At 37.8% G+C, this 19,458-nt stretch overlaps 1 protein-coding gene across 2 annotated transcripts in view; it reads right to left on the bottom strand.

The window, feature by feature from the left end:
- The window catches only part of PLCL1 (phospholipase C like 1 (inactive)), a gene marked incomplete at its 5' end in the record, with an annotated part of 355,176 nt that overhangs the window by 127,354 nt on the left and 208,364 nt on the right, over positions 1 to 19,458 (bottom strand). The gene's annotated exons all lie outside the window — the stretch shown is intronic.

Raw genomic sequence — 19,458 nt, 5'->3', positions numbered from 1 at the left:
AACGCTAATTCTCAACACTTTTCTCCAAGGCAGAAGAAGAAATTATCTACCAATTTATCCTATGATATAAGAGGAGGCCCCAAAGTCTTATTAACCCCCAACAGATTTCCTTTTACCTGTTTCCCAGACAGATAGCCCTTTCTTACCTATCTGGATTTTACCAACAGCAATTTTAAAAATGCACTCACGGGCTTCCCTGGTGGCACAGTGGTTGAGAGTCCGCCTGCCGATGCAGGGGACAAGGTTTCGTGGCCCGGTCCGGGAAGATCCCACGTGCCGCGGAGCGGCTGGGCCCGTGAGCCATGGCCGCTGAGCCTGCGCGTCCGGAGCCTGTGCTCCGCAACGGGAGAGACCACAACAGTGAGAGGCCCGCAGTACCACAAAAAAAAAAAAAAAAATGCACTCACATGAGCTGACAGGGAAAGATGTTTCTGGGGAATTTCTCTAGCTCTCATCTTGATATAAACTGATATAAAATAAGCTAAGTGTTTCCTTAGAAAGTCTGCAGAATCTAAATAGGTGGGGTAAGATATTAATCCAATACTGGGAAAGCCGGGTATTTCCTGATCTTAGATGCTCAGGCACATGGCAGGATGGGCAGAGGGAAGGCCAGCTTAAGAACAGATTTGACATAATTTTGTGCTGAAAGTTGTGGATTGAATGACAGGGTGGGGAAGAATCAGGAAGAGCAAATCTAATAATATTAAAGCGAAAAGAATCCATTGATGATTCTTTCCTCAAACAACCATTACTATAGTAGCTGACAAAAGATGGTTTTCATTCAATCATTCCTTTTACATTTATTTTTTGGAATTCTATTCTAAAAAATAATTTCCCCTTCTTATTTATTTGAGTATGGACTCATAGATTCTTATTTTATTCTGTTACTACCATTTATTTTTATGTTCATGGGGAAGTTAGCCCTTCAAGCTGGTTCTTGAGTCCTTTTGACATATCTCCATCATTCATTGCTCACTTCCTTATTTTCTGGCAAAACAAGCTGTTCCAGGCTTATCTTGTTCTTTTCCTACCCCAGCAAGGAAGATTTGATTGATTTTTGTTGAAGAATGGTGTTTAGAAAACAAGATATGATAGTAATTGTGCTCATGGTTACTGTTATCGTTTCTTCTTTATCCTCAAAATGGATGGGTAGATGGATAGATGGATAGATAGATAGATAGATAGATAGATAAAGATAGAATCTATACCTATATAGATATAAAAACCATGAGTTCATACTGATATCTCCAATCCCAATCCAATACCACATGGGTTCATTTTAGGTTTCTACCTTTCATCTTAGGCTTCTACCTTTCTACCTTTGTTTGCTATAACAAAATAGTTATTAATTATAAGAGGAAAAGAATAATTTTACAGTGCAGAAATATGACAGACACCTCACTAAGTGACCACAAATAATAACACAAGTTATCTTGTGCCCCTGATATGAGACATTAAATAGGGCATAACATCGTTTCTGTGGTATTTCTGCCAAAAATATATAATCTAAATCTAATCATTAGGAAACATCAGAGGAACCCAAAATAACTGGCCTGTACACTTCAAAAATGTCAAGGTCATGAAAAACAAAGAAAGATTGAAGAACTGCTCCAAGTTAAAAGAGACTGCAGAAAATTAGAGTAAAATGCAACTTGTGATCCTAGACTGAATTCCTAGACCACAAAAATTTTGGGTTTTTTTTCCCCTTTGTTATAAGGGGCATTAGTGGAACAACTGGCAAAATCTTAACCAAGTCTTTAAGTTAGATAATAGTATTGTTAATGTTAATTTTTATATTTCGATAATTGTGGCTCTATAAGAGAATGTTCTTGTTTTTAGAAATAGACACTGAGATATAAAGGGACATTTCAGAAAAGTATATTCCATACACACAGTGTTATGGGATAGGGGGTGGGTGTGGAGAGATGATTCTGATGCATGGCCAGCCAGACAAAAAATATAAAAAAGAGGGCTGGAAACAGAATCATAGGAAGTAGCCAGCTTGAGTGGGTGGAGACTGGGACTTAGAAAGACAGAAGAAGTTGCAATAAATCATGTAAAAGGAGAATCAGGAAAGTTAAGAAAGAGAGTGTCAAACAGGAGGAGAGATGTGTGATTTTCAGTGTTGCACAAAGGTAAACAAGATGAGGTTGGATAAAGAGTTATAGGTTTTGGTGGACTCTAAAATGACACAAATGAACCTATCTATGAAACAAACATAATCAGGGACATGAGAATAGACTGGTGGTTGCCAAGGGGAAGGGGGAAAGGAGAGGGTTGGATTGGGATTTTGGGATTAGCAGATGTAAACTGGTATATATAGAATGGATAAACAACAAGGTCCTACTGTATAGCACAGGGAACTATATTCAATATCCTGTGATAAACCGTAATGGAAAAGAATATGAAAAAGAATGGATATAGGTATAACTGAGTCACTTTGATGTACAGCAGATACTCCAAAGATGATTCCCAGTTTCCTAATAGAGCGATGAAGGTCAGAAGGAGGGGTTGAATAAACACAGGCAATTTACTTTGTTGTCCAGACAATAATAATTGATGATAACGAGTAATATTTTACATTTTACAAAGCTCTTTCAAGTATGTTCTTATTTGATCTCACAACCTTGTAGTAATCTGAATAAATAAATTTTCAAGTCAAAAGCCACTGAAAAAAGTGATTTTTGTTTCCAGATTCCTTTATCTCCATAAAACAGCCTGTGTTGGAAGAGGCTAGCACACTAGTTTAAGCCCCCAAACCAGGAAATCCACCCATAAGTTAGATTAGGAAATGCAATAATCTAAAGAAAAGGATGTTAATCAACTAATGATGTGATTCAGCTGATGCTTAGCAAATTATTTGTTTTAACGTAATAGCAAACTTATCTGACTATTTGGTTTCCTGCACACTCCTTTGCCTTCATGAAAGTTAAAGACAGACACGGTCCTACTTTATCTTTCTGGGGCAATCTCCTGCCACTGATAACACACAGGAGCTTTAATTAAAATGACAATTAACATAGGGATTGGAAGGAGTTTGGTTTTTTTTTATATCTCATTTACTTTGAGCCTGCTTTAGAAATGTTAATGCCAGAGTGTTTGCCTAGTACAGCCGTATCTCAGAGAAAAAACTTCCAAATATTTAAAGGCTGACTTCTTTTGGCTTTTGGTTTAAAGAAAGGCAGAAAAGAAAAGCGACTGATAGATTTTCACAGTCTGTTAGCACACAGACAGATTTGTTCTTAGAAAATGATTAGTTTTTTGGAGACATATGTGATAAAACTGTCATAGAGATCACAAAGAAATTTTTAGTCATTAACTTTTCTTTTTTTCCAAGGAAGAGAATCAATATTTTATATCTCTCTGAATACACATGCAGAAATAAGCTTCAATTCCACTAAATTTTACAGACTCATTCTACATACCCAAAGAATGAAAGATAACCTATGTCTATAGGTACCATCCTTGCATAACAATGCTATGGGATTTGTGCTCTCAAATTATTTTTGATACAATAATTATCAGTTTCTGATTGTCACCCAACATATTGAGAGGCACAGAATTAATAATAAGTTAAATATTCAATCATTTGTGACTCAAATATTTATCGAGGACCTATGAAATGAAAACAAAACAAAACCTCAAAGAGCCTCCAATTCAACAGGGGGAAACGAGACATACATATGAATAACAATAATGTAAAACCAAAAGTGATGTGCAAGAAGAGATAAAAAGTACCACTGGATGGTTATCTTATAGTTAATAAATGCAAAACCTCACCCCTTCCTTTTTTTTAATTTTTAAAAATTTTTTAATTGGGGTATAGTTGTTTTACAATGTTGTGTTAGTTTCTACTGTACAGTGAAATGGAGTTCCCTGTGCTGTACAGCAGGTTCTCATTAGTTATCTATTTTATACATATTAGTGTATACATGTCAATCCCAGCTCCCAATTCTTCCCACCCACCCTCTTTTCCCCCTTGGTGTCCACACATTTGTTCTCTACATCTGTATCTCTATTTCTGCCTTGCAAACCAGTTCATCTGTACCATTCTTCTAGATTCCACATATATGTGTTAATATACGATACCCGTTTTTCTCTTTCTGACTTACTTCACTCTGTGTGACAGTCTCTAGGTCCATCCACGTCTCTACAAATGACCCAATTTCATTCTTTTTTATTGCTGAGTAATATTCCATTGTATATATGTACCACATCTTCTTTAACTATTCGTCTGTCGATGGACATTTAGGTAGCTTCCATGCCCTGGCTATTGTAAATAGTGCTGCAATGAACATTGGTCACCCCTTCCTTTTATGTTGCTGATATTTCTAAATAAAGTAGATATCATAATTTAAAAAGAACCAATTATAATACTGAAAATGTTGTTTTAAACTAAATACCCACTTACTCAAAAGATTCTGATGACCCCAATCCAGGAAATGACAAGCCCAAAATCGCTCTCTTGGTTCACCATGTAAAACCAAATTATATGGTTTTAAATTTAATAATTATGCAATCACAAAAAGCAGAAAATATTTATTTAACATTACATGACTAAAGCAACTAAGGTATGATGTATGGGATTTTGTTTAAACATTTTGGGGCACCTTATTAAGAAAATGATGTTTTAATTAAGCTTACTAATTTTGAATAAAATGTAAAACGAAGCAAAAAAAGGAAATCTGGCAAATCCACGTGCCCTATGAACACAGGAAGTGTGTGTTCTCCGTTACAACATTCACTAGTTCTCGTACAGATACCTACTCTGCCTCCTGGGTCAATGCAGAACAAAAATGGAATAGAAAATACTTTGTTTAGAATTCTGCCTCTGCGGTGCACTAACTGTGTAAACTTGGCAAAGTTGCTCCACTAAACTCTCTAAGCTGCAGTCAGAGTAACAATGCACTTACCTCATGGAACAGTTAAGGAAATTCACTGCAATAATGAATTAAAGCAGTTACACTGTATCAGGCACACGATAAGTGTCCAATAATGATAACTACTACTATTATTATCCTCATATGATTGTAGTATGTTGCATTTGTACATAAACATTCAATAACTGCACAAAAAAGGCTATGAAAAACTCCATGATCACCTTCTTGGCTTCCTAAACTTCTTTCATCTTCCTTCCTTCAATTTGCGGAAAGCCTTTTAGTTATTAGTACTTCTGGGGACCAAAATTTTGAAGGACAGAGTGAAATGACAGAACTATCATCAGGCAGAATTTGCCACTCTCCAGCTCAACAAAACCAAGTGAGAAAGGGATGCGGCTGGAAGAATAATCAGCGCTGGCAGCAGAGGGCTTCCACTAGCCTATACTCGGCAAAGGGTTCTCAGGTGTCCATTTGGTGATGCCAAGTGTAGCCATCATTCCACGTGGTATATCCCTCTATCAGTTGTCTAAAATACTGCTTCTCCTGTGCTCTGGTGGTTCCCCAAAGGCACAGTGATGACAATACACAAAAATGCCTGCCACCAAAGCAATTTAGATCCCAAACAGAATGCAAGTCTCATCCTCACTACAAGAAAAATATAATTTCTAATAACACCGTCTAGTAGAAAATTGTCCTGTGTTTGTGAAAATCCTTAAATTACCCTCTAAAACAATTATGTTTTCCAAGCTTGATAAGACAAAAATCATTCTGACTTTTTAGTGTTGTACCTATACAATGAAGTAAGCAATGGGGCATGCCAAAAATAATTAAGTTGTGAGAATCATCAGAAAAGCCAGACAGGAACTATCACCTTCCTAAAGACAGAAAGTCTTTAGAAAGATGAATTACTCTTGGTCTCAGCATCAGAGAGTTCTCAAACATCAGCTAAAATTCATGACCATGCTGTAAATAAAAAAGTAAATCTCGTCATTCCTTCAGTGATATGCTGTAAATATACCAAGTTAAGAATTGTCGTTCATTTATTTGTTCAATTCATCTGAATCCAACTGTATCTAATTACAGAATGTTTGCAAATCATTGTTTGAAATCTCTTTTTTTAATATATATTTTTATTGAAGTATAGGTGATTTACAGTGTTGTGTTAATTTCTGCTGTACAGCGAAGTGATTCATTTATACATGTATAATGAAATCTCTTTAAATAGACTTAAAATGTGTGTTCTGTGAAAAGAAAAAGGAAGTTCCAAGATGGAACAGTTTGTATGAATAGGCCAGATAGAAGCCACATTAAAACCCTGTCATCTAGACTTCCCTGGCAGTCCAGTGATTAAGACTCTGTGCTTCCAATGCAGGGGGCACGGGTTCAATCCCTGGTCGGGGAACTAAGATGCCACATGCTGCATGGTACGGCCAAAAAACAAAAAAAAAAAACCCAAAACCCTGTCACCTCAATCAAGGAAGATAATTCCACAAAATTTCAAATTTGCTTTTATAACAGCTCTGAACATCAGAAGCTAAGGAACTTGGAAAGCAGACAGTTAATATCCTTCTCCCTGAACAGAAAAAGTTTAACACCGATGTGAGGTACAGAAGGTTTTTGTACAGAAAAAGACTGTGGCTTCTCTTCCAGTGTCACATGAAGGATAACTAGTTTTATTCTTGTCAGGAGAAAAAAATTAGGAAATGGGAAATATAGAGTGAAAAAAGTAACTATTTGAAGGATAAAAATAATTCCTTATTTCTGCTAAATTGAAAACAGAATAAATCCTCCTATCAGGGTTTTGATTGCAAGGCATCCGAAGCAAAGGACCCACCATCTGACGTCTATACATTCATCTAAAATTCTGTACAGAAAGGGGAAATGCAGTGACAATCCTAATCCCATTTCTACTGAAATTATACGTGGCCTAGAAAATTTTTATTCTTAAAATAAAAAGTCCTAGTGAGGCTAGGAAAATCTTGCATTAGATGTAGCAACTGATATTTTTACTAAACTCTTTCCAGATCTCTTATATCTTCAAATCTTTCCATATTATGTACAGCCTGAAGATCTGCCTTCAATCCAGAATAGGCACGTCGCTAACACCCGAGCCACAGTCTCAGCCCCTGTAACACAGGAATGACAGTACCCTGTTCAATTCATCCTCTCTCTCCCTCCAACTCACTCTCACATTCATAACTATAAGAAGTTTAACCATTACATCCAACTTTCCTAAAATGTGCTCCACGAAAACATAGGCTGCATAAAGAAGCAAGTCTGTGAAAAGTAGCATTTTACATCCCTGTCCTGAGAAGTCATGGGTATATTAGTTATTAAAGGCTCTAAGAAACCTTACTGTAAAGAAACTTGTCTAAGCCAGAATTTTTCAAATTGATTTGATCCTGTAACTCCGTTCCCAGGCATACACTTTGTTCCCAAGAGGACACTGTGGTAAATACTGCATGAGTCCATGAAACCGGTAAATACACCACCACCCACAAGATCACCTCTACCAAGATCTCAGACACAGTGCCCAGGAATTTTTTTTTTTTTTTTTTTTGGCGGTACGCTGGCCTCTCACTGTTGTGGCCTCTCCCGTTGCGGAGCACAGGCTCTGGACATGCAGGCTCAGCGGTCATGGCTCACGGGCCTAGCCGCTCCGCGGCATGTGGGATCTTCCCGGACCGGGGCACGAACCCGTGTCCCCTGCATCGGCAGGCGGACTCTCAACCACTGCGCCACAGAGAAGCCCCCAGGATTTTTTTTTACAAGACTCTAACATTGGCCTTGAAAACTAAGCCTATAAACAGACAACAAATGACCCCATCACAAATATGATCAATCCTACCTTATTTTCAATCTGAACAAAAGTTTTGGTCTAATGGCTCCAAAATCAGTCATCTAAGCAGGTTATCAATCACTACTTTGAAAATTCACAATCTAACATTTTTCAGATTTTCAGAAAAGTCCTAAGTGATAATTAGCATCCCTCAAACACTCCTTTTACTGGGTTCTTAACATTTACATAGGAGTTTTCCCAGACCATCCATGATATGTCCTTCGAGAGGGAGTGTGTCTTGGCAGTTTTAGTTGCACTGGGTGCAAAAGTCTAGGACTCCAGTGTTTTCCTCAGGGTTGCGCCATAACTGAAAAAATGATATTCAAACTCACATACACACACACACACACACACACACACACACACACACACACACACACACTGATTTATATTAAATATTAGTCTGCAATGAAACATCACCACCACCGAGACAGACATTCAGATCTGCCCATTTCCTTTCCCACTTGGGAAATATTATTCAGAGTCGGATATGACAAGCCATATGTCTCTCAATAGGCAACCTAATGAATAAAATATTGTGTAGTCATGTAATACGGCACTGTGCTGCTATGAAGAGAAACAGAGTGATCTTCAGGTTCTATTGTTAGGTAGAAAAAGCAAGATCAAAAAGAGTGTATCTATTATACTATATTTGTGTAAGAATGGGAAAGGATTTATGAATAGATATATGTATAAATATTCACATATTTGCCTTTTATTTTTATATGTATGTGTATATATTTGTTTATATTTTCAAAAAGAAAAAAATAAAAAAACAAATGATAGACTAAAAATTAATTATAAAAATTAGTTTTTTAAATATGGGGTAGAGAGTGAACAGGAATGATTGCTCCAAATGTACCTTATTTTATAGTTTTTTTTATATAAAGTTATTTTATTTTTGGGTCTTCGTTGCTGTGCGCAGGCTTTCTCTAGTTGCGGAGAGCAAGAGCTACTCTTCATTGCAGTGTGCGGGCTTCTCATTGCGGTGGCTTCTCTTGTTGTGGAGCACAGGCTCTCGGCGTGTGGGCTTCAGTAGTTGTGGCACACGGGCTCAGTAGTTGTGGCTCATGGGCTCTAGAGCACAGTCTCAATAGTTGTGGCACACAGGCTCAGTTGCTCCGCGGCATGTGGGATCTTCCTGGACCAGAGCTCGAACCCGTGTCCCCTGCATTGGCAGGCGGATTCTTAACCACTGCGCCACCAAGAGAAGCCCCATATTTTATAGTTTTGATTTCAGAATCATGTACTCGTTTTAGATCATTAAAAAACAAAGTTAAAAGGAAAAAAGTAAGGCAATCCCTAAAAATAAAAACAAACTTAAGTAAATGAAACTAAATGTATATGAAGTTGAATTTAAAATACCAAATATTGTCTAACACCCCAATGGGAAATCAAAAGAACCACAAAGAAATCCTGAAAACTGTATTCAGTAGTCCTGCTTTTTATGGTACTATCATTAGAAATTATGTTAGTTTCTAGGAATAATGCAATTAAGTTAATTAGGGAAATTCATCTATTCAGAATTTCTCATGATGTCACATAAAGGAGATATTATTGTAAAAATATTTACCATTCATTGCAGTAATTGCTTCAAGGTATGAAATTATGGTGTCTATGTAACAAATAATTGTAATGTCTTAAGTGGCAAAGGTAGAACCTCATTTATCTTTGAAACTCCCACACAACCTGAAACAGTATACAGTATGCACTTAAATAAACAGTTACTGATTAATGAATGAATATTTGACCAGTATTGCTCAGGGAATACATATAAAATTACTTAAAAAATCTGTTTCGGGTTGTAACTTTGCAGAATAAAGTTTAGCATTTTGGACAACTATGTTATTCCCAAAGCATTAAAGAGAAGAACACTATTATCTGTCCCTATTGCCAGAAGCAAAGACTTCCTTAGAGCTGAGAAATCAGCAAGCCAAGTATCGTTACAACATTCTACATGGGTCTGTCCAAATCTTTATATTGTGTGAGAATATAGAGATATACAAAGAGAGCATCTCTTTTTTCTCTCCTTTCATTGTAAGTATCGAGGGCCTGCTGTGTGGAAGACTTTTCCTAGGTTCCTTTATTGTGGTAGGTAACTGCAGTGCTGACAGAAATTCTGGAAATATTCCACTGTAGGACAGAATATAACCTCCGCAGATTTAGTGGGACAAGGGCATTACCATCCTACATGGTCAGCCAACCTAGGTCTCCTCAGATTTCATTTAAACCAGGCCCTCCGCTCCCAAGCCCAGTTCTAAGGCTGAATCTCGTAATTCCAGACTGCCTCAGGAGGAAGCAGATGTTTAGAACTGGCAAGAATCCAAGGTCTTGGCCCCCTGACTATTGTTCTTTATCGAGGTGAATTCCCATTGTGTTTTGGAGCAGGCTAAACGGGCATCACACGTTACATTGTGGTTTACTCGTAATACGTTATGCAATTTTGGCTATGCATAGAGATTATCAAGCGATACGGCACACTTTATCTTCCTACTCACCATCATGACTTTTTTTTTTTTTTTACGGTGTGCGGGCCTCTCACTGTTGTGGCCTCTCCCGTTGCGGAGCACAGGCTCCGGACGCGCAGGCTCAGCGGCCATGGCGCACGGGCCAAGCCGCTCCGCGGCACGTGGGATCTTCCCGGACCGGGGCACAAACCCATGTCCCCTGCATCGGCAGGCGGACTCTCAACCACTGCGCTAACAGGGAAGCCCACCATCATGATTTTGAGAGTCAGTTTCATATGGCGCCACCTTCTTTCCCCCATCGTCACCCCCACCAAAATCCGTGGGAGCACGGGTGTGAAAAGCACCACACCCCTCACGGTCCCTAATTTTAAGAAACGTTTCAAAACACAGACCAGAAGTGGCAATATAAACATTTATTAAGTGCTGACTTGGCTCTGAGGACTCTGCAATGGAAGACAGAAAAGAAGCATGAAATTTGTTTCCTGCCCTCAAGATTCTCACCACACTGTGGGGGAAATGAGGCTCACAGATGAAAGGACATGAAAACAACCTGACACTGAGCTTTGTAACCTCAAACGCTTTCAGAGTTGAGCCTTCAGTATTAAGCAGAACCAAGTGCCTGACACTGTACAAGCCGCTTTCCCTGTGGCCATCTCACTAATCCTCACACAACCCTAGAAGGGAGGTTTTCTACCGCCCATTTTAGAGTCAAGGAGACTGTCAATCAGGGAAGTTAAATAACTTGTTCCAATCACACAGCAGGAGAGAGTCACAGCCAGGATTTGAATTTAGAACTACTTTTGACCCCAAACCGTTTCCACTAGGCCACAGCCTCGGGTGCTTACACAGAGGCATAGAGCATCAGTTTCTAAAGGCTTTCTTAGAAGGGAGAGAGCCACATGGGACTTGAAGGGAGGCATATCAAAGACAGCTCAAGGGTGGACAAATTCTTAACGCTTTCAAGTTAGGGGGAAACAGTTTTCTCACGGAAAACCGGTTTGCCTTTTGTGAACAACACAAGTAACATTAACGTGTAGATCTTTTACTCTTTTTCCAGCCTGCTCTCCTGTTAATTAGCTGTTCCCACCTTGATCCTAAAAGTGTAAGACTCTATTGATCAGCCAGAACTTCAAAGGTGCTGCTACCAACTGGAACCATTCATCTGTCCCTTCCCAACAGCACCTGCCTGCCCACTGAGTGAGACATTCATGTCACTATTTTACAAGGTATTATACAGGCCACAGTAGTAACTTTGAAAGTAATAAAAAAAAAAATTTGTTTTTAATCCACATCTCAGGCTCACTGTACATTTCACCTAAATGTTTTCCAACAGATAAAATCCATTGTAATCTTGAAAAGATCTTGTCAGATAAAGTTGTAAGATAAGTTTACCTTCAGAGAGATAGTCATATAAGGCTACACATGCTCAACTGGCCACAAATTACACCCAAAATTTTGGCTCCAACGTTTTAAACATGCTGCAATGACTGCATTTGTCTAGCACAATACTCTGAGCACACTAGTTAAGGTAGGTTACTACTAGCACCACCACCATCATCACAGTGACCACCCCTCATTGTCTTGAACTACCTGTATTACATATGTGATTATATTTTTATTTATTGTTAACTTGGAACTGTCAGTCTCCCCCATTGGACTGTAGATCGTTTTATTCACCATTTGTATTACCAGTGTTTAAAACAGTATCTAACCCACTCAGTAAATATTTGTGGAAGAAATTAACCATTTCCATACCAAGAAACAGTCAATATATCTCTTACTTAGTGATTTCTTAACAGCTCTTAATTAATTGCTCGCCGTAACAAACAAGATTTTCTACAAACCAACTAGATTTAGGCCAAATAAATTTTGCTTTCTGATTTTTCAAGTGATTATTTAAATCGTGAAGAATTTGTGAAAAATTATACTTTATGAAACAATGTTTTGGATTTCTTTTGCTAAGTAGTTACCATTTCCCACTCCTGTAAATATATCTGCCAATGATACTTTACTCTGCTTTTGTAATCCTGCTAAACTCTTTTGTGCCCCTAAAACAAATGATATAGATTAGATAAGATAGATAGATACAGAGACAAGAGAAGCAAGATGCCCAACAGGTAGCCATAATCTTCCCAAGATTTCAGATTTAATGAAATAAAAGGAAAACATGATATATATCTTGTCACTTGTTTTTTTTTTTTTTTTTTTTTTTGGCCACCCTGTTTCTAGTGGGGTGGAAATCAAAGAATTCCTTCATTTTATTTTCTTCTGAGCCTCTGAACATGTAAGTGCCAAGGGTAAAGCAGACAATAAATTCTGAAACATTAAGACAAAAATGACTCAGTGACTTTGCCAGAGAAAGCAATAAGGATAACTTCACTGGCTACAGCTATACAAAATTACATAAGATTCAAAAATCTTTGGGGGGAAAAAAATTCCTGCAATCAACCTACGTTTTCAGAGTTGATGAAATAAAAAAGAAGGCAATTTACACAGACAGATGTCCTCTGCACATCTCCCAGTGAGCAAGGACTTTAAAACAATTGCCACGTATTGTAGCCGGTATTAAATGGATTATTTGCAAAGGCTAATCTACTTGTACATTTGAACTGAGTCATGAATCTTTCATTTAAAATAAATGAGGCACTTGGGGGAATGCAAGAATTGTTTATGCACTCATTACAGATGCTATCACATATTCTCTCTAAAAACAATATCCAGTATCATTTATTATTCAGCACAAACTTTCCAACGTAATAATAATGAAGATAACATAAACAACAAAAATTTTAAAAGAGAGCTAATACCTTTGAGAGCTTATCATGTGCCAGGCATGTGCTAATCACTGCTTTATACATATTAGTACATTTAATTCTAACCAGAATCCACTAACTTCTGGTCCTATCACTGTGTCTATTTTTTGGATGAGGAGACATGATTGGAAAAATAACTTGACAGAGGTCACACAGATGGCAAATGGAGCAATCTGAATTTGAACTCAAGCAGTCTGACACTTGAGCCAGAGCTATGCTCTTAATTAATAAACTATAGTTAAAGTCTAAGTATTTCCATTCCTTTGAAACACATGTCACTTTTCTTTCTAATCCAGACTCTTCTACCTAAGATAGCCGGAGAATCTCTAAACCAGAGCATGTCCTCATAGGTAGCACACCAGTTCTCAACATTCTTTTTCCTGGTTCAGCCGAAGCAATAATACACAGGGTGAAACAGGCCAGAGGGGGCTTCCCTGGTGGCACAGTGGTTGAGAGTCCGCCTGCCGATGCAGGGGATGCGGGTTCGTGCCCCGGTCCGGGAAGATCCCACATGCCGCGGAGCGGCTAGGCCCGTGAGCCATGGCCGCTGAGCCTGCGCGTCCGGAGCCTGTGCTCCACAACGGGAGAGGCCACAGCAGTGAGAGGCCCGCGTACCGCAAAAAAAAAAAAAAACAGGCCAGAGGAATTAGGGGCAAAAGCTGTGGCCACGAAGAAAGCAGAGTTCACTGCTTCACAGTTGCACATGCTCAACTGGCCACAAATTACTTTAAGATCTCAAAAGAGGTGTGAACTACTTGGGCTGAAAATTAGTAAATCTATTATGCCAAATCCCCTACAGTATTCAGCCTCAAGAAAGAAAAGTTTAATGTTCACACAAAATATCATTTTAATTTGGTTTAGCTATATAAAATGATGCATTAAGCCCACAAAGTTGTCTAAATCCCCAATTGTGCTGGTTTACTGGTGCCTGATAATGATTCATCTGACACATACCCTCACAGCTTCCTTACCCATTTATCTATAACTGGTCTAATCACTGCCCATATTTGCCTTCCGTTCTGACTATCTATGGAATGCTTTCTCAGATTTTCTTAGTGAAAGTCAAAAGATTTTCAGTTAAGCTGTGGTTGAATAAAACAGCAAACCACCTCCCAGCGTAACAGTTATAAGGATGGTACACAGACATACTTAGAGTCTCCAGGTAAGATTTATTCAAAGGGTACCTTGAATCAATTAATGGGATTCAGCTGGAAACAAAAAACGACCTTGAGGGGAAAGCACCCGTCTTAATAAAATGCCCACAGATAAAGGATGATGACGTCTTGTTTAGTCATAGCACTTACCATCACAGATTGATTTTCAATATCACTGTATAAAATCCAAGACCAGGACCAAAGAATTATTCAAGCAAACGTAATAGAGCATATAAAAATTGGGAAGAGTTTATTGTGATTGAACATCAAAATTTAAATTTGCTTCTGGAGTTAATAACTAAAACTGGACCTGATTACTAATATTTCTATAACAATCTCAGCTTGGGAAGGGGGGAAGCAGTAAAAGTAAACACTGAAATAATAAGCATTATATTTTGCTCTTGGCGACCCCTTTTGACTTGGCTGCCAGGGAGCTCAGAAGTAAGTATTAGTACTCATTCTCAATGAATATATTAGCCTAGGTTTGGGAAGGCATGTTTGTTTTTGTCTCCCTCAACAATTGTTTGAAATTTTATATCTAGTTGCATATACCTTTTTTTATAAGCCACTTTATATTTTTTGGAGGTAGTCAGGGTGTAAATTATAAATAAATTAGGATGTATCAATGGTTGTGGAGAATGAGGAGTGGAACTGGAACTTTAAACAACTTCCTGATGAAAACAGTTATAGAAATCTTTAGTACAGCTAGGTGCTAAACCTATACTTTTAAGGTTTCGATAAAATCAGCATAACTGACTCATAAAGAGAGGGCTAACATTCCACTGATACAAATAGTGATATTTAATTAACATCTTTTCTTTGCACCATTTCAGTGAAACGTCACATCAGTGGGCTCTTTTGCTGGTACAATACATGTAATTTTTAATACATGTATTGAATCACACACATATACGTTAGTTGTCTCTGTTGAGACTGGTAATTTCTGCTATTCTGTATGGGTTCTTGACCTCCAAAACCACTTTGTAATTAACAGCTAGTAGTTATCAGAAGAGAATACAGACAAATGAGGCGGGTAGGAAAATTTTTGGTTCAATTTCTAGGTTTCTAAGGAATTTTATTTCCTTACTGTGTGTAGTGGGCTGAATGGTGACCCCCAAAGATACCAGTCACCTAGAACCTATGAATATTACCTTACATGGTAATTTTTGCAGATGTGAATAAATTGAAGATTTTGTCATGAGGAGATTATTCTGGATTATCCTGGTGGGTACTAAATGCCATCACATGTATCCTTATAAGAGAAAGGCAGAAGGGATAAGATACATAGACCACAGAGGAGAAGCCAATGTGAAGACAGAGGCAGAGACTGGAGTGATGCAGCCACAAGTCAAGGAATGCCAGCAGCCATCAGAAGCTGGAAGAGGCAAGGAACAGATTCTCCCCTAGATATTCTGGAGGGAGTATAGCCCTGCTGAGATCTTATTTCAGACTTCTGGCTTTCAGAGCTTTGAAAAAATAAATTTTTGTTGTTTTAAGTCACCAAGTTTGTGATAATTTGTTATAGCAGCCTCAGGAAACGAATACACCATGAAATCCCTTTGGACTATAATCTGTGCTATGTGTGAAATATGACAAATAACCCGTTCCTTCTACGAAAGTTTCAGCAACACAGGTTTGAGCCCCATAGTGGAAATTTCAAAACTGACGTAGCTAAGTGAAATAGGAAGAGCGGTAGAGAGTTCATCTTGATATCAGGATTCTCTACCAGGTTCTAATCAGCCAGATGACCCTAAGACAAATCATTGCCCTTTTCTAAGCCACATCAGCGAAATAAGAGCTCAGCTGATCTTCAATGCCATCTGCCGGCTTTGATGGTCTACAATTTTCATTCAAAATGTCTTAACATCTAAAGCACAAAAATTTACTCATTTTAGGGAATGTATTAATTCTAATAATGTGTTGCCTTTAAATTGCAGGGGTATGAATACTTCATAGTTTACAAAACATTTTTATGGACAGTGTTTCATCTGACATCAATCTTCATAGTAACATCCCAGTTTTAAATTTCTACTTTCCTCTTTAGAAAAACAGTCCATTATTTATATTATAGCTTTGTTCATGTCTCCTAATCTGATTCTATTTTTTAATTCATCAACATCATCATCAATATTGAGAAACATTTTAAAATTCTCCCACCTAAAGCAAAAAATTTTATTTGTATAGATTACTTTCTAATCTTTATCTTCATAGATCTATTTCTATTTCATGGTACCTACACACAGTGAGCTGTTTACTTGGCATTGCAAAGCTACAAGGGTTCCCATTGCTCACCTGAAAGACCTTCTTATGAAGAAGAAGCAGATGCCTTATGAAACTGGTTAGAGGCTTTGGGGTACAACTCAGTTTTTAGAAGGCAGATCAACAATCATTCTACGAGGTTTTTGTAGCAAAAACTGCCCTCTGTTTCAATGCTCCAAAGGGCACCACGGTTAGCAAAATGCTCCAGTCTCATTCTTGGAATTTTAACACTGGAGAGACAGAAGCCCAGAGCAAGGAGGCAGAGCCTCATCTATAAATCAGCAGGAAAGTGGTCCTCCATCATGTACCTGCACACTCACCAGAGGTTCCAGACTGTTGAGAAAATTCAGAGTCTAAAAATATATGCGGCAGGAATGAACTGAGAATAAATAAATACAACATAAACAGTGTATAAGCAATGGTTTAAAATATGGGAAAATGGACAACTTAGCCCTGAAGTTCTTAGAGGAAAATGTCCCTCTTGTAGGGTATTTGGGACCTACGTATATGAAAAATTATTCTTTGATTTACCTGAATTTCAAATTTAGGCATTTTATATTTTATGTACTAAATCTGGCAACCCTACCCTCTTTTACAAAAATTTAATTTGGCCTCAAATATGCACATACACATGTACACACACACATACACACACACTGACATTTAATGGGAAAAAAGAAGAGCCCTTCTTCATAAAATCAATGCCATTCTCACTCTCAACAGCAATAACTTACTTCTGAATCACAACATCATTAACGTAATTTTCTCATGTTTTCTGTCATCAAACATTTCACTCCTACTTTTAACAACCCCCATCCTTTTATGTTGCTTCTTTTGAAGGAAAGAAACTGTTAAACTGACTCTCTCTTCTCTGTGTTTAAAATATTCTTCTCCAGACACACAGGAATCATCTCTGAATGTGTTAAGCATTCTACAACTGTGGGCATAAGTGCCTTAATCAGCTCTCCTATTTCAGTAGGTATTTATTAAGTCGCTGTTACACACACACATGGGCTGTGTTGTACAGATGTGGATGTTCCCATCTTTTTATTAGAAAAGGGACAGTCTGAGTTGAAGAAATGTGCACCATCTGCCTGGCTGAAAAGAAGCCTCCAGTCCCCTGCATCTTCTGGCATCGCTGTGTGTGACAGTCCACTCTCCCGGCCACCAGCCTTAACCTCCCCCTCCTCAGGAGATGTGCCTGGAGCCACCTTCTCTGCCCCCTTTGCCCAATTAACCAGTCTCAGGCTTCCCTGACCACCTCCCTCATGTTGCACACTCTCATGGCAACACATAGGTTTTCATCCCATTGTGTCAGTTGATATTTATGTGTGTCTTTAATTAACGTCTTCCTCTTCCTTAACACTTCAATCTTGTGGGCAGGACCCCAGAACCGAAGTCAGTGCCAAACATAGGTGGGCAGTCAATAAATATTCTGTATTGAAGAAATAAACAAATGAAGGAAATAAAGATCTTTGTCAAGCACTGGCCTAGAGGGACTCTCAGGGTGAAAATAAAGCATAGTCTCCATTTGAGCCCCGGAAGGAGAACTTTCCTTCCCCATCAACAGAGTGGGCGTGTTGCACTGAAAGTCACATCAAATGCTGGTACAGGAAGGACATTTTAACCTTTGAAATCTAATGGTGAATTTGCTATAATTTCCCTTCTTTTTCACTCATTGCATATGCAAAAATAATGTGTGTACTTCACTGTTCCCATCACTTAGCACCAGGAAGATCTTAAATGTGAAGTTTTAAGTTAGCACACATGGAGAAAGAGAAATAAAGGAGTGGTGGAAATGAGGGAGGGTGGGAAGGGAGGAAAGCTTAAAAAGAAAATAATTTAAAAACTCACCTACCTACCCTACCTTATCTGAATATTTTATTTTCACTAAGTTATTTTAGGAACTGAAGGCTAGAAAAAGACTATTTCTAGATGTGTTAATGGCCTCATGATTTCCTTTCATGCTCTCCAGCAACAGCTAATTTAGTAGTAAGCACTTTTGTGTCCACTGGCCAAGCCGGACCTTTTTAAGAATCTGAAATTGGAAACAGGACTTAGATTTCAAATAATCAGTCTCACATGGCAAATCTATTCTCTCTTAAGAAACCTCTTATACAAAAGGATGCAGGAGGTGCTTATGCTGATAAGCAATGCTGGAAGTTAAGATTTTTTGTATTTAAGACTGAGACTCATATATTCTTAAATACTTGGGTTATAAATATTATGGATTTTTTTACAGAATCTATCTTTTCCACTATTTAAGGTTTGCTACCTAAACATAGTTGTAAAATTAATCTTCCCACTAAATTTAACCTTTAAACATTATCACCCTAGATTTTATAAACAATACTGACCATTAAATCCCTGTATTTCTCTCAAGAACCACAAAAATTCTGTAACCAGATACATCATGGACTTAACCTGGACACACATTCTATGGATAAGTCAGCCAAAGCCTCTTATGAATTAATATTGGAAGCAAGCCTAAATAATATCAGTAGAATACACTCAGTATAACAAGGACATTCATTCAAAGAGTACTCTCAAATGACAAATTCATTCAGAATATTTTAATCAGTTAAATGTTCCCTGGCATTGGTACATTGTGAATGATCCACTAAATTGAATGACTAAACTTCCTTGTAACGCTTCTCAAACTTTCTTGAAAGTGAAAAGAGGAGTAATTTAAATAAACCAAGTGTTTAAAACCTACTGTTTCCACAAAAGGCTAGCTGCTGAGCAGAACATTTATAGAAATAGGCCTAGCTCCAGACTTGCTTTAAAAAGAATGCTAAATATATTACATTGAAGCCTTAAATATTGTGTAAAGTTTAATTTAATTTATAGGAATACAGCAGTGAAATGACATTGTAGTTCCAATTTTTAATTACTCTGTTAGTTTAATAATATGAGAACAAGACTTTCTGGTCTTATGCATGCACTGATTAATATTAATCACTTCACTTTCAGAAAAGCATCACATGTATAAATTGTTACAGACTAGGCCAAGTCCTTTCTAATGGAGTCTTTAATTAGGATCTT

Source organism: Leucopleurus acutus (assembly GCF_964270905.1).
Source record: "Leucopleurus acutus genome assembly, chromosome: 6".
Classification (NCBI taxonomy): Eukaryota; Metazoa; Chordata; class Mammalia; order Artiodactyla; family Delphinidae; genus Leucopleurus; species Leucopleurus acutus.
The sequence above is the reverse complement of the archived record's forward strand: the minus strand, read 5'-3'. Positions and strand labels throughout refer to the sequence as shown.